Genomic DNA, 13616 nt, shown 5'->3' with positions numbered 1-13616 from the left:
GCTCAGCCCGACCACTGAGCCCGCTCTGCGGATGAGTCTGTTCAGATGGTCCATATCTCTAAGGAGGACGTGTATTCAGAGCTGAACATGGCATCATTAGAGACAGATCAAAGACTGGCCAGTCGATAAGTTTCATTTTGATGGTGGTTTCTCTCTAAACAGTCATGTGTAAGAACACTATATGTAGATAAATCAAGCATCAACTCATAATTAGTTATTATTAAGAGCTCATCATTTTATGTCTTTTATCCTTCAGTGTCCTGTCAGGTATGCAGTCTGTAATATGTTAACTACAAATCCATCTGATTATTAAGGCAAATACTTTGTTATTGCCTGTCTGGAAAAACGTCACGCCCACACTAGTTCATCTTCCCCCAGAATGAGGGAATAAATTAGCTCCATAAAAACCTTCTTTATAAAGAAATTAGATTTATAACTGACTTAAGTTGGAGATACATTATATCCTGATTATTTTGACATGTAGGAAAAGTCTAAAGCATAAATTGAATGTATATTATGTTACATGGGACTCACCTTCCTACTACTCCTTCCTTTCTGAACGCCACCTGTCAATGGAAAGAATACCAGTGCTCTACACTGAAACTATGGTAATTATTTTTTTAATAATATTGTTGTTCTATTTAACAGAATATTTTAAACCATTTATTATCAAATATAAAGTTACAATTCCAACATTAATTATTCTGGACATGTCAACCTATGTCTAGCACTGAAGATTCCTGGTTTTCAACCAGGCGGCCCAGGTTTGACTCCCAGTATGGGAATAAATGTTTTTCAATTCCTCCTTTGGGACTAAAAAAGTTTTTTTTAATTGAATTTGAATTAAATTGAACCTTTTATTGTGGACTTCGTCAAGACAGCTACCTTCTTGTTTATTCTATCTCCTGCTTTAATGAGTTGATTCCAAGGTCTGATCATTTTACATTCTCTTTACCTGCATAGCACTTGTGAATATTTACATGAGCATTTCAATGTTTTTATGATTTATTATGTTAACAGCAGTTGCTCACAATAGATCATTTTTCAGATGGATTTAGAGATCATCACACCTAAAGGACATAGGTCATGTGAAATTTCATGTTCCCACATTGTCACAATTTTTGGTCACACTCAGTCATACTCTGCATTTCTTTTGCCCTTACCTCTCTTCATAATGTAGCTGCTGGACCTCTGCTTTACAATCCAGGGCTCGAAACTGCGACCATTTTGGTTGCATATGTGCCCAAATTTTTATCAGTGCGACTATTAAATATATCTGGGAGCACCGGTGCGACTGGGGAAAAAAATCTGGTGCACCTTATTTTTCCTCTTCTCTCTCGCTCTTTCTCTCTCTGAGGTATGGCGGACGGCGGTCCAGATCCGAGCTGAGGACAAAATGACAGAGAAAAATGCAAAGAAATGTTCACTAAAGGCTTGGTGGAGTTTGGGGCAACATAAAACATATTTTAGTGATGGAACAGTTGTGAATAAGTGCTTAAAAGTTGTTGTTGACATTTTGTTTGGGGGAAAACAGATAGATGAGATGTGTGGAAAAACTCCCAATGTCAGCTTCAACAGCAACCAGAAAATCAGAAATATTAACAGCATGATGCAGCTATTCAGAGAGCACCATGCATATCTGTGGCCATTGATGAGTTATAGCTTTTGTGTATGTCAGGTTCCTTCACAAAGATAAAGAGCTCTTTGCTTAGTGTAACACCACTATGAAACACACACAAGGGGAGAGAACATACATGCAGCAATAAAAGAGGCTGATCAAGTCCAGTGGTCTCTTTCAACAACATTACATAACAGTTTTTATTCATGCTTTCTGAACATGTTAATGTTTTTTTACTTGAAGTGTAGGCCTTCAGTTCTTTACGCTGGGATGTCTTTATAATTTACGAGAAAAAGGATTATTCAGCTCTTTTTGCACTTTATATTTTAATTCTGAGGTTTGTCTGTTCTTCAGTCTAACATAAAGGCTTAAAATTTATTTGCCTGGGTCTACTTTTGTTTATGGTGAGGTAAAAGAGCTAGCTGTGCACTCACTTAAACCTATCCTGCATTGAAAATGGATAGTAAATCATAATGTGGACATAGGGGCCGGCTATAAGACACAAACTGGACTTGGGTTCGATCCTTTTACTAAGAGGAAATGTTTCTAACCGGACCCCTGTGACTTTTAATTGAATACCCCTGGTGTAGAGGGTTCTCCTGAGGAGAACTTTGTTGCTGGGCCTTCAGGGAAAAGGTGGATGAGAGAGGGACTGAGAGCCAGGAGACCCAACTAATGTTACAAACATGTTTACAAAAGTGTTGACGGTTCTGTGAATAAAATACATGCCAATTTACATATATTGTCTTGTACGCCTTGCTTTTGGGTAGGTGCTCCTAAAGTCTTTGCCGGTGCTACTAACTTCTAAATTTGGGAGCACCAGTGCTACCAAGAAAAAAATTTAATTTCAAGGCCTGCAATCCCAATAATCCCGATATCAGCTCATTGGGAATATTAGTGAGATGGTCATACCTCAGCAACTGTATGCCCCCTTGTTTACCTCCGACTCTCAGATAAGAAAAGTACTAAGGCTGAAGCTTTTGTCTTTGAGGAATGTGAATTTCCAGTTTGTTAGTATTTATTCTTTCTATTAGTCACTGGAGGGCTGAAACAATTTGTCTCAGCAGGCCTTGTTGGAGTGTGCTTGATTAGTGATTAATAGAATATGTCTAGAGAGTTCCTGAACCTTCTGTTTTCTTTATATTGAAAAGTTTCAACAACTTTATGTTGCCAGTAATTTTTTTAATCATTGACTCCTGAATAATCTGGGGACCCATTCTCATCTTTCCACAGCCCCTCATCTGGTCCTGATCCAACCATTTAAATCACTTCTCAGCTTTCTAGCACTGGCGCTACAGCCAAGAGTTTCATGTGATGTGCAGGGAGGACAGTGAGTCTGTTTTTTGCCCACTTTTTCTTTTAAATCTCGATGTAAATCATTCTTGCTCATCCCTCCAAACTCAAACCAGTCTTTTAAAGTAGCCTGTTTTCTCCTCCTGACATATGTGAAGTTTTGTTTTGATTCCACATTGTAATTCTGCTCCATGTGTAGTTTATCCCAGAGGAAGCAGTTCCTCCGACACAAGGAGATTAATTTAAATTATCATGATTATGAGAGCTGAGCTGCTGCAATCTCATATTTGTTATCCTATGTAAAAAAATTTAAACACGCCAGTGTGTTAGCAGTTTAAAAAATATGTTTTATATCCTCCATCAAATCTTTGGTTTTGAAAATACAACAAAGCATCTGAAACCATGGGTGTTAACTCAGTTTGGGTGGTGAAATTGTTTCTGGTTGGTCTCCAAATGACAAAAGTGTTGGTATGTTTTAACGACACAGGGCCACATTGTGACAGCAGATTTATTCATTTGAGATACCAGTCTTAACAATTTCAAAATCCCTTTTTGTACTATGATGTCATTTACAGAATAAAGTTTCTGGCTGAGGCTGATGTCTTATGTTGAGACATAGTTGCTGTCTTCTTTTGACAATTTGTTGTTGTGAATTATGAGTATGAGTGACAATGAGACAAATGAGTAACAATCAAATCTGCAACCATGTTACTGCTTCTCCTAAATTCTGCTTAAACAATTAATGAAGATCTTCAGTCTATTCAGTTGGGATATCTCAAGACCAGAATCACACAAGCTACTCTCTGTGTTTTAACTTATCTTATAGGTTGGGGTGACTCATGCTTTAAGTTTTAATTGGCCCCAATGCATGTCTAGAACCTGCAACTTTTATGTTTATACTGTTTGGATCAACTGAACAGCCGCAATGTGGTGTCTGAACTGAACATAAGCATGGAAGAAGTTTTTGTTTTTTGTTTTTTTTTGTTTTGGCAGGGAAGTGTATTCAAACAAGATGGTTGTGTGCTCACATTGTCAACAGAAAGAGAGAGTCTTTCTACTGCAGCTCTGCTATGAATTCAAAGAAAGGAGATGAGAAGAAAAATATGGAGCAGCAGATGGCTGGAAGGTGCAGGAAATATTGACCATATGCTGCATGTTCTGCAACGAAGTTCAGTTTTATATCACAGCCATCTAAAGATGACAGTTTTAGCTGCAGCATGTAAAATGGCACTGCAGTAGGATTAAAGAAATGCTCACAATAATTTATAATAGACAATTTGATCGGCCATGGAACTTATCAAACTCCAGACAGTTTAAAGACCGCCCATTGAAAGACCGCCAGCAGAATTTGGACTTGTCAGAAATACAAACGTTCATATTGCAGCCCATTCAATCTGCAAACTAAAAGATGACAATTTAGCAGAAATGTGTCGCATATATAAAAGTAGTTGGATAGGTCATCTATTTGGAACAAAAATTGTGCTTCAATTTTTCAGTTGACCTGACTAGTCAAAAGGGTTCTCTCCTTAATTGCAAGTAAGGAAGTGAAGGTCATAATCAGTCCAGCAGTCCCATGGCTGCTGACTTGGGTTCAGCACCATGGACAGCACCTTGTGTTGTCTGACCAACCCCATTGATCAAGCTTTGGAATGAATGTTGATTTGGACATTGTGGCTAAAATTGCAAATAAAGGTTATCTGGTATTGTTAGAAATAGCGGGACCTCTTTGCCTGTAAGGCTTGATGAAAGCATCGAAGTTTAACTTGCCAGACTAAGGGTTCCTTTTTACTATTTTCCCCCTTTTGTGGCTTTTTTTTTTATTTAGTATTATAATTATCCACGTCTTAAATATTATGTACACTATATGTATGTTTAAAAAGCCTCTATAGTGTTATCCAGGTTTATGTATGGAGGCCGACAAAGTCAGACATTAAATGTCTGACAGAGTTTCAAGATGCAAGCAGGAGAATCCTTTGTGATGTATGACCACGTTGTGCTGATGTGTTTTCTACATTTTCCTGGCCTTCAGTTACATCAAACAATCGACCGCTCTGTGGTTGGTGGTAGCCGTTTAGGGTTAACCTATGATGCATTTGTTCTTTTGTGTGAGAGCCTGTGGTTTCATTGTAGTGAACCAAACCCCTCTGTAGTGAAGTGTTACAATGCACTATGCACTGCATTGTCAAACCACTGGAGACTCGAATTGCTTTCACGTTGTCTGTTTGACTGCATTCAGCCCACAGTTGCTGGTAGATTAGAGGACATTTAGCTGTGGTTGTGATGTGTGTGACTGGGGTCTCCTCTTGCCTAAGCAGCTTGAGGTCAACAACATGCAACTTTTTGCTCACTTGTAAAGACAGGATGTATGGCTGTTTAGACAAACACACAGTGTGTGTTCAGTGCACTGATGTCCTGCTGAATAATCTGTGTCATTTAGGGTAGCCTACAATGTAATGTGACCCTGAGCAGGAAGTTGATGGTGTGAATGTTCTGGTGGTGATAAGGCTGAACATGCCTTGGATAAAATTCTAAGTGGAAAGTAAGCTCTATATGTTAAGCGTTTTGCTGCTTTGTCATTACACCCCAGGAAAGCTTTTTTATGTGTGTTGTTTGATTGTAACTCGGTCTCTGTCCAACCAAGGATCTTAAATCATTGACTTCTTCATCTCACCACCATGCAGTTAAAAAATGCCTCCTCTCTCAGACAGGTCCCCTATTGTCAGCTCCCTTCATTTGATGCAAACACTTGCCGTGTCTTCATCTCCTGGAACCCCCGAGGGCCTGAATATCTAAGAATCTGTGGTAAAAACCAGAGGGAAAGCAATAAAAATCTTCTGTCAGTCATGTACCCACACAATATCTCTGTACCTTCTTCAAGCTCTCAAACTGCTTCTTAGACTTGCAAATCTGGGTTTTGATGTTTGTCTTGCTTCTTTTTTCAGGGAGGGGGCCAGATTAGAGAAGCATGCAGACAACTTTTAAAGCAATCATAATTAACTCATGTTACACGGGTTAGCCCTCATTGACCTGGCAAGGATGCTGTTGTGTCTCTGTTCTCTCTTTAGCTAAATTATGGTTTTTTGTTGATCTCCCTGCAGAACAGCTCTGTCTATTCCTTTTTGCTAAACACATCCTTTCCAGAGGACATGTTCTGTTTTGTTGTTATTGTCTGGGTATAAACCTGCTTCTCATTTGTTAGGTGGTGAGATAGCTCCCTGGTCCAAATTTATTTCCAGCAGACACAAAATGTCTCTGTCCCACATCCTTTTCTTCTCATTTATACCCAGCGGATATTAGGTTGTACGGGCAGTACACAGACAGTAATTTGTGTGGTACTTAATCATCTAAGACCTGCCACAGCCTCGCTGGTCCTGTTATGGAAAGTAATGCGTTAATGGGGTTGTTTATAATCTTACTCCACGTCTCTTAGTCTCAAATATCTCATTATCGTCAGAGTGAGATGAATTTAAGAAATGGAAGTAATGAGAAGACAGCCAACAACCACAGTGGTTTTGTCACCCTGCCTTTGCAACATCCAGGAACACAGATCAATGTGTATTCTGTGTGCCTGAGCACAATAGACAGCGAATAGGGTTTACAGTGGCAGGAAAGTTCTATTCTCTCTGTAGGAGGACAGACGTTGGGTGTGTTTGGTGTGTGAGAGACTGAGGTTGTCCTGATACATTATCAAAGCAGACATATAGTATGAGTGTGATTGTTGGCAGGATTTTAACAGTCATTGTTTTGATTGTGACTGACTGACATATTACTGTCTTTTACAGTTAAACCTTGCTGCTAATGAATGTTTTTGTCTGGAAAGAGGATTAGGCAGGGGTCCTGGAAGTAGACATGACATTGAACACATACAGGAATTTAGTTGGCTCATTGACTCACTGAATACATAATGGTAATTCTTAGAAGTTAACACCATTTCCTAATATGTCAGTCTTCATGTTTGGATTCTGCATTCAGTTTCCACAGCAACTAGGAATAGTGGGTGATAGAGTTTCAAGAAGTTTATGAGGTACTGATTGTGTTACAAGATGATGCATCGCCCTGGAATGATCATGTTGATTTTAACATTATCGTCTTAACTCTTAGATTTCTGTTTACCTTACAGCTTTTTGTTTTCATGTCTAGGTTTGTCAGTTTTTGAGAGCACTGATTTAAAAAGAAATGTCAAAGTGTCGTAATGTCCTCTCCCTTCAACAATTCCTGTGATTATTTAAGCATATTTTATCGTGGTAAAGCCAATGAAGGCAGTAGTAATATACAAACCATATGAAGCAGCTTTCAACTTTGCCATAACCGACCACTACAAGACGAGTTGTGCCTGTGATGCTACGCCCTGTGGTCTGACTGCACACTTTGACCAGGGAAGAATGGAAGTGATTTAGTTCACAAAGGGATGGACAACCCTATTGTCAAATCAATCAGATGAATCATCTCCATGGAAAAGACATGAATCATCTGTATCATAGTTATGCTAGTGCATGCAGACAAACACGTCAGCCTGAACCTTCATGATGACCTAAGCGGGTGCTGCTCAACCAAAACATAAAGCAGTAACTTTCAGATAGTCATATGTAAGATTGAGAGGAATCGCTTGATTGTATTAATTAGTTGAAAACCAGCCTGTTATTGCTTTATCAATGTCTGTTGTCAGGTTACAGCCAAGGAATGTGTATGAATGCTTATATAATGTTATGTCAGGGCATGTGGCCAATGATGTTATTAGAAAAGCACAACATGACTCCTGCCAAATCCTATTCACTATCAGTGGAAAAGATAACAGACCATTTTGCAGTACAGTACAATGCAGTCATAGGGTGAAAATGTTTTGTGTGGTTACATCCAACTACTCAGTGTAATATTCCCCATGCCGATCACTCTTATGCTAAAACTGGAACCAGTAATGTGCTGGAAATTTATGTTTCCATTATCAGCCAGCCATAATCACAATCTCTCCCTAGGGATTTAAGGGAAACGAGGAGAGATTGAGTTTTCACTTTCACATTTCTTTCACACTCAATACCCAACTTGGGAAATGATCACGATATGACAAATGGGCTCTACATTGGTTTTGGACACAAAATATTCAGCTCAGCTGCAGTTACTGAGGGTGAAGGGAGGGGTTTCTCAAAATGATTTATTTGGAAATTATTATTTTTTAAATATTTGAATTTGAGGTTACAAGGTGAACTTGGTTTCACTCAAAGAAGCATTAGATTTTTGTTTCTATTACTAGTAGAGTTATTTGTCGCATTTTGCAGTTTATATTTACATCTAGATCATTTCAATTAGCAATTTTAGAAAAATAAAGTTTTTTGCTTGCCTTTTAAAACTGTTTACATTTTCCATACGTACCTTATATATATATATATATATATATATATATATATATATATATATATATATATATATATATATATATATATATATATATATATATATATATATATATATATCTCTTAGGCAGACGAGCAGCTTATTGGTAATTCTAGCATTGAAAATTCTTACTTAAATTAATAAGTGATAGTGGGTGTGTTTAGCACAGTCAGTAAAATATGCACTCATTTTGTGTCAAAGCTACGGTCCTATAGCGCCCTGCCCAGGTTTGATCCTGCCCTTAGCCCCATGTGACATACACCCACACACCCATCTCCTCCCTTCCCCGTCAATGAAAGACTAAAAACATCAGAACCTGTGTGATTAGATAAATGTTAGTAAAATTAATCAGGGTTTTCTCACTTTGCCCCAGCAAAGAGAGTTTTATTTTGAAAAGACTTACTGACTATAATGTCTATTTGATTTGGGGAACATACCGTTCTCTAGTCTTGTATCGGTTTAAGACGAGCCTTAGAATCAGTTTATTAATGGAACGAATGATAAGCACCAGCAACCATTTGCTCCTTCAGTAAGAAGTTTTTTGAGAAAGGTTTTTTTTTTCTTGTTGGCATTGTGATCAATGAAATTCTGCTTGAAATCCATTTTCTGTCAAAATGCATTTTTGTTGGTGAAGTTCTCAGGTGAGCCCAGGCTTAATGCTTGAGAGCAGTCAAACAGCCACATGTGGCTGACTGGGTTTCCTCAGTGTCACAGGAGAAGACGACGTCTCAAAGAGGCAAAACAGTTTCTTATACTTCATTCTTGATGTTCTACGTGTCCAGTTCATGTGTGTCACTGCTGGGTTTTTTTTCCTCCCACTGCTTGAGTCAGAACAAAGCTGAATTAAAACAAGAGCAGAGTCACTGTTTGAAGTTTAAGGAGGAACGCTATTATGACTTCTCCCGTAAAAGTCAGGTTGAGCCATAAGCGTGATGAAGCACACAGTTTGAGAGGGAGGAACAGAGGCGTTAAAGGAATGAGAAGTGTTGAAATAAAACATTTTCTCACAGATGGTGCTGAGTCACAGCAGGATCTGTTTAAACAGCATCTGATTTTGACCATGAGTAGTGTCACTCAAGCAAACACTTAAAGGATTATATTGAAGTTAATTTGAAAATCAAAATTTGCCTGGAAATGACTTCTGTCAATTAGTTAGAACTGTTGAGGCATGAGAAAAAGAAAACCAGCTGCTTTTTATCGAAGGTTCAGAATGACCTTAATCTGGATAAATGAGGATCAAAGGGAACATCTGAGGCCTGTACCATAAAGATGGATTACGGTTTAGCGAGATAACTTCAGGCTTAACCCTGGCTTTTCGGTGCCATAAAGGTGACTTACTTTCTACCAGGCTACGTTGTCGCGGTAACCTATGCTGAACACCTAACCTGCTCCGGAGCAGGATAAGTTCAGGATAAGAGCTCAGCAGGTATAACAGCCCCACCTACTGACCAATCAGAGCTCAGCGGGTATAACATCCCCACCTACTGACCAATCATTTCTCTTGGAAAATGGGCTGTCCGTTTTATGAGAACCCGGTGGATCTTGGTGCACAGCTTGTGTGAAGAGCGCTCAGGCGTGAGAGAATATTTAGAGATCGCTGTAATCCGTTCGAATTGCCTGAACAATCACTGTACAAAAGGTACAGGTTTTGGGGAGAGGGGTTACATTACATCTGTCAGCTGCTGGAGCCTTACATCAGTAATATAACGCACCGCAACCACGCGCTGACAGTCCTGCAGACAGTGTGCATTGCACTGTGGTTTTTTGCCCCAGTTAACATATTTCTTAATGATGTTCGTAATTATTATTATGTCCTTAAATCCCTCGTTGGATGGGTTACAAGCAAGCCACAGATAAAATGCCATTAATCAATTATTTAAGTAAATCATGGATTGATTCATTCATTCATAGGTACTTTCATGTATTCTGTTGGCGATGCCGAAAACCTCGGGAAGAACACAGTATGTAGAGCTATTCATAAAGTCGCGGGGGCTACAATCACATGCCATAACGAAAAATGTCATACACACATACTGTACATTTATGGAACACACAAATGCTACTGTAGTCAGATATACAAGTGCAGTGATAGTGGTGAAGTAATATTATCCATCCATTGTCCTTCCGCTTATCCGGGGTCGGATCACGGGGGCAGCAGCTTAAGCAGGGGAGCCCAGTCTTCCCTCTCCCTACCCACTTCGTCCAGCTCCTCCGGGGGAATCCCAAGGCGTTCCCAGGCCAGCTGGGAGACATAGTCACTCCAACGTGTCCTGGGTCGTCCCCGGGGTCTCCTCCCGGTAGGACGTGCCCGAAACTCCTCACCAGGTAGGCGTCCAGGAGGCATCCTAACCAGATGCCAGAGCCACTTCATCTGGCTCCTCTCGATGCGGAGGAGCAGCGGCTCGACTCTGAGTCCCTCCTGGATGACCGAACTCTATCTCTGAGGGAGAGCCTGGACACCCTGCGGAGGAAACTCATTTCGTCCGCTTGTATCTGGGATCTCGTTCTTTCGGTCACGACCCACAGCTCGTGACCATAGGTGAGAGTAGGAACGTAGATTGACCGGTAAATCGAGAGCTTTGCCTTTCGGCTCAGCTCCTTCTTCACCACGAGTCCCACAGGCCAAAAAGGCCCGATAGGGCTCCTTCTTCAGCTTGACGGCATCCCTTACCGCTGATGTCCACCACCGGCTTCTGGGGTTGCCGCCATGACAGGCACTGATCACGTTACGGCCACAGCTGCGGTTGGCCGCCTCGACAATGGAGGCGCAGAACATGGTCCACTCAGACTCAATGTGCCCCGCCTCCCCTGGGATGTGGATGAAGCTCTGCTGGAGGTGGGTGTTGAAACTCCTTCTGACAGGGGATTCCGCCAGGCATTCCCAGGAGACCCTCACAATACGTTGGGTCTACCAGGTCGGACCGGCATCTTCCCCCACCATCGGAGCCAACACACCACCAGGTGGTGATCGAGTGACAGCTCCGCCCCTCTCTTCACCCAAGTGTCCAAGACATGTGGCCGCAAGTCCGATGACATGACCACAAAGTCGATCATTGAACTGCGGCCTAGGGTGTCCTGGTGCCAAGTGTACGTATGGACACCCTTATGTCTGAACATGGTGTTCGTTACGGACAGTCCGTGACGAGCACAGAAGTCCAATAACAGAACACCACTCGGGTTCTGATCTGGGGGGGGGGCGTTCCTCCCAATCACGCCCTTCCAGGTCTCACTGTCATTGCCCACGTGAGCATTGAAGTCCCCCAGCAGAACAATGAAGTAACATTATAATGGCACTAACTTCCGCTTTGACACAGTCGGTGATTTTTTGCCAGCGATCCTTGCACCGTTTGGCAACTGCAACTGTGTTGCTTTTTGCCTGGATTATTGATTTGTATTGCTCGTATTTATTAATTATTATTTTTTATTTCTCCGTTGTGAAATGTGTGGCTCGGGCCGGTTAGTTGCATGTTTGCGATTGGTCGCATGCAGCAACCTCCGCCCTTTTTTCGTGAGCCGGCTTTATGGTACCAAAAATCCAGAGGGCGGGTGTCTTGATAAGTGAAGCCAGATAAGTAAGAGTAGCCCGGCTAGGTTAATCAAGCTTTATGGTACAGGCCTCTGATCCAGAAAAGGGTTACTTGAAGAGAGAGTAGCAAAAGAATAGCCGGACATTATCCATTAAAGTTACTTAACGTGTTTTCCTCGAATCGTCGTGATCTTAACTGGTCTTGATTATAATGTTAATGCTGGTTTAGGGAATCGTATAGTGGTTCTTTACCTTGAGGCTTAACCTTGACCTCAGCCACCTGGCTGTTTACACCCTTCTGCCACTTTCCTGTGAGTAAGTCGAATGAGCAGGAGATCTAAGAAATTATGTCATTTCCACTCAGTCAGCAGGAAGAAGGAATGATCTTGAGAAAAGTAAATTCCGGCTTTGATTAAGTATGTTATTGTAAAGAAATCTGCCTTCAAACAGTGAGGAAAGACTGGAGTGGAAAGAAACATAGAAGGTCTTGACCAGGGTCCCCACAAGCTCTTTGACCTCAGAAGTAATTTGTTTTTCTTTAAACAGATTCTCCAAATTTTCAACACATTGGAACGATGAGCCAACGTGTAAATCTTCAAAAGTACTTTCCAGAGTTTCAATCTGGCCACTACTCCTCATGGAGGATTTTAAACCCATACCCTAACCTCCATCCTGTTTGAAACCAACGTACACTTTAGTCTGTCTCACATTTGGTGTGTCCTTCCTCTCTAGGTTTAGTCATATTGGCAGCAAGGCTGATTCAGAGAGGTCAGTCAGGTAGAAGGTCAGCCGCAGTGCGTCGGAAAGGAAAAAGGCTTTAGATCTTTGTGTATTTATGAATCAGCTCCTGTATTGTGACCACAATCTCATCACAATAGTCAATGTTGTTTGACAAATGAGTCTCCTTGTCTAGTAGTTATCCTGTGTATGACCGCATTGTAGCACAGATGTATGTGTTTTAAGCTTGGACAAAAATTTCACCCCCTCACCTTGCTTTTTCTACTTTGATATGTGAGTGGATATAGATTGTGGGACCAGTATTGCACTTCATAGCATAGCAGCACTGTACACCAGTGTTTAACATGCACTGGTTTTAGATGTTTTTCTAGAGGGACTTGCTGAGAGGTATTAAGGCATTCTTCACAATGGCATACCTTCACTGGCCTTTGATTGCATTCAAACAAGATGACCTTAGTGGCATTATCTGGCTGATGGTGGGTATAACATCATGGTGAGATGTACCAAATCATCAGGCGTGTTCAATCTTCACAGATTAGCATTACAATCTGTTGTTTTCATCTGATCTTTTGTTTTTTGTTTTGTTTTTTCAGAATGATGACTGACAATTTTGGCTGTGCTTATATATCAGCCAATCAGCATACAATTATGTCCGGACTTACATTGCTCAAAGTTCGTCTTGTGCCGCTACCTACCTGAGAATTAACCTAAGAATGTTCCTCAGGGCTGAGCTATCATCTTTCCTTGTTCTTGTGTGAACACACAAAAACAGATCAACACACTGTGAATGAGTCCTTCTAGGTCCTAAGAGTGCCTACTGTGTGTTAATGATAAAAATATGTGAAACACTCGTCTGCACATTTGAATCCAGTTACTTGAGAAATCATGCTTCCTTGCTTTCAGCCATGCTGGGATGTTATCAACCGCAGTACAAGAAACTTGCAGAAAATTGTGTGCCACAAAATTGTCACCATTGTAAAATTGTTTAAATGTCCATGTTTATTGCTGTTTCCACCGAGCCACACACATGGATGTTGAATTGATGGATATGAA

At 40.8% G+C, this 13616-nt stretch overlaps 1 protein-coding gene across 3 annotated transcripts in view; it reads left to right on the top strand.

Moving 5' to 3' along the window:
• LOC137600882 (intermembrane lipid transfer protein VPS13B-like) overlaps nt 1-13616 on the top strand; it is a 359901-nt gene that overhangs the window by 314492 nt on the left and 31793 nt on the right. The window lies entirely within an intron of this gene.

Source organism: Antennarius striatus, chromosome 9 (assembly GCF_040054535.1).
Source record: "Antennarius striatus isolate MH-2024 chromosome 9, ASM4005453v1, whole genome shotgun sequence".
Lineage (NCBI taxonomy): Eukaryota > Metazoa > Chordata > Actinopteri > Lophiiformes > Antennariidae > Antennarius > Antennarius striatus.
The sequence above is the reverse complement of the archived record's forward strand: the minus strand, read 5'-3'. Positions and strand labels throughout refer to the sequence as shown.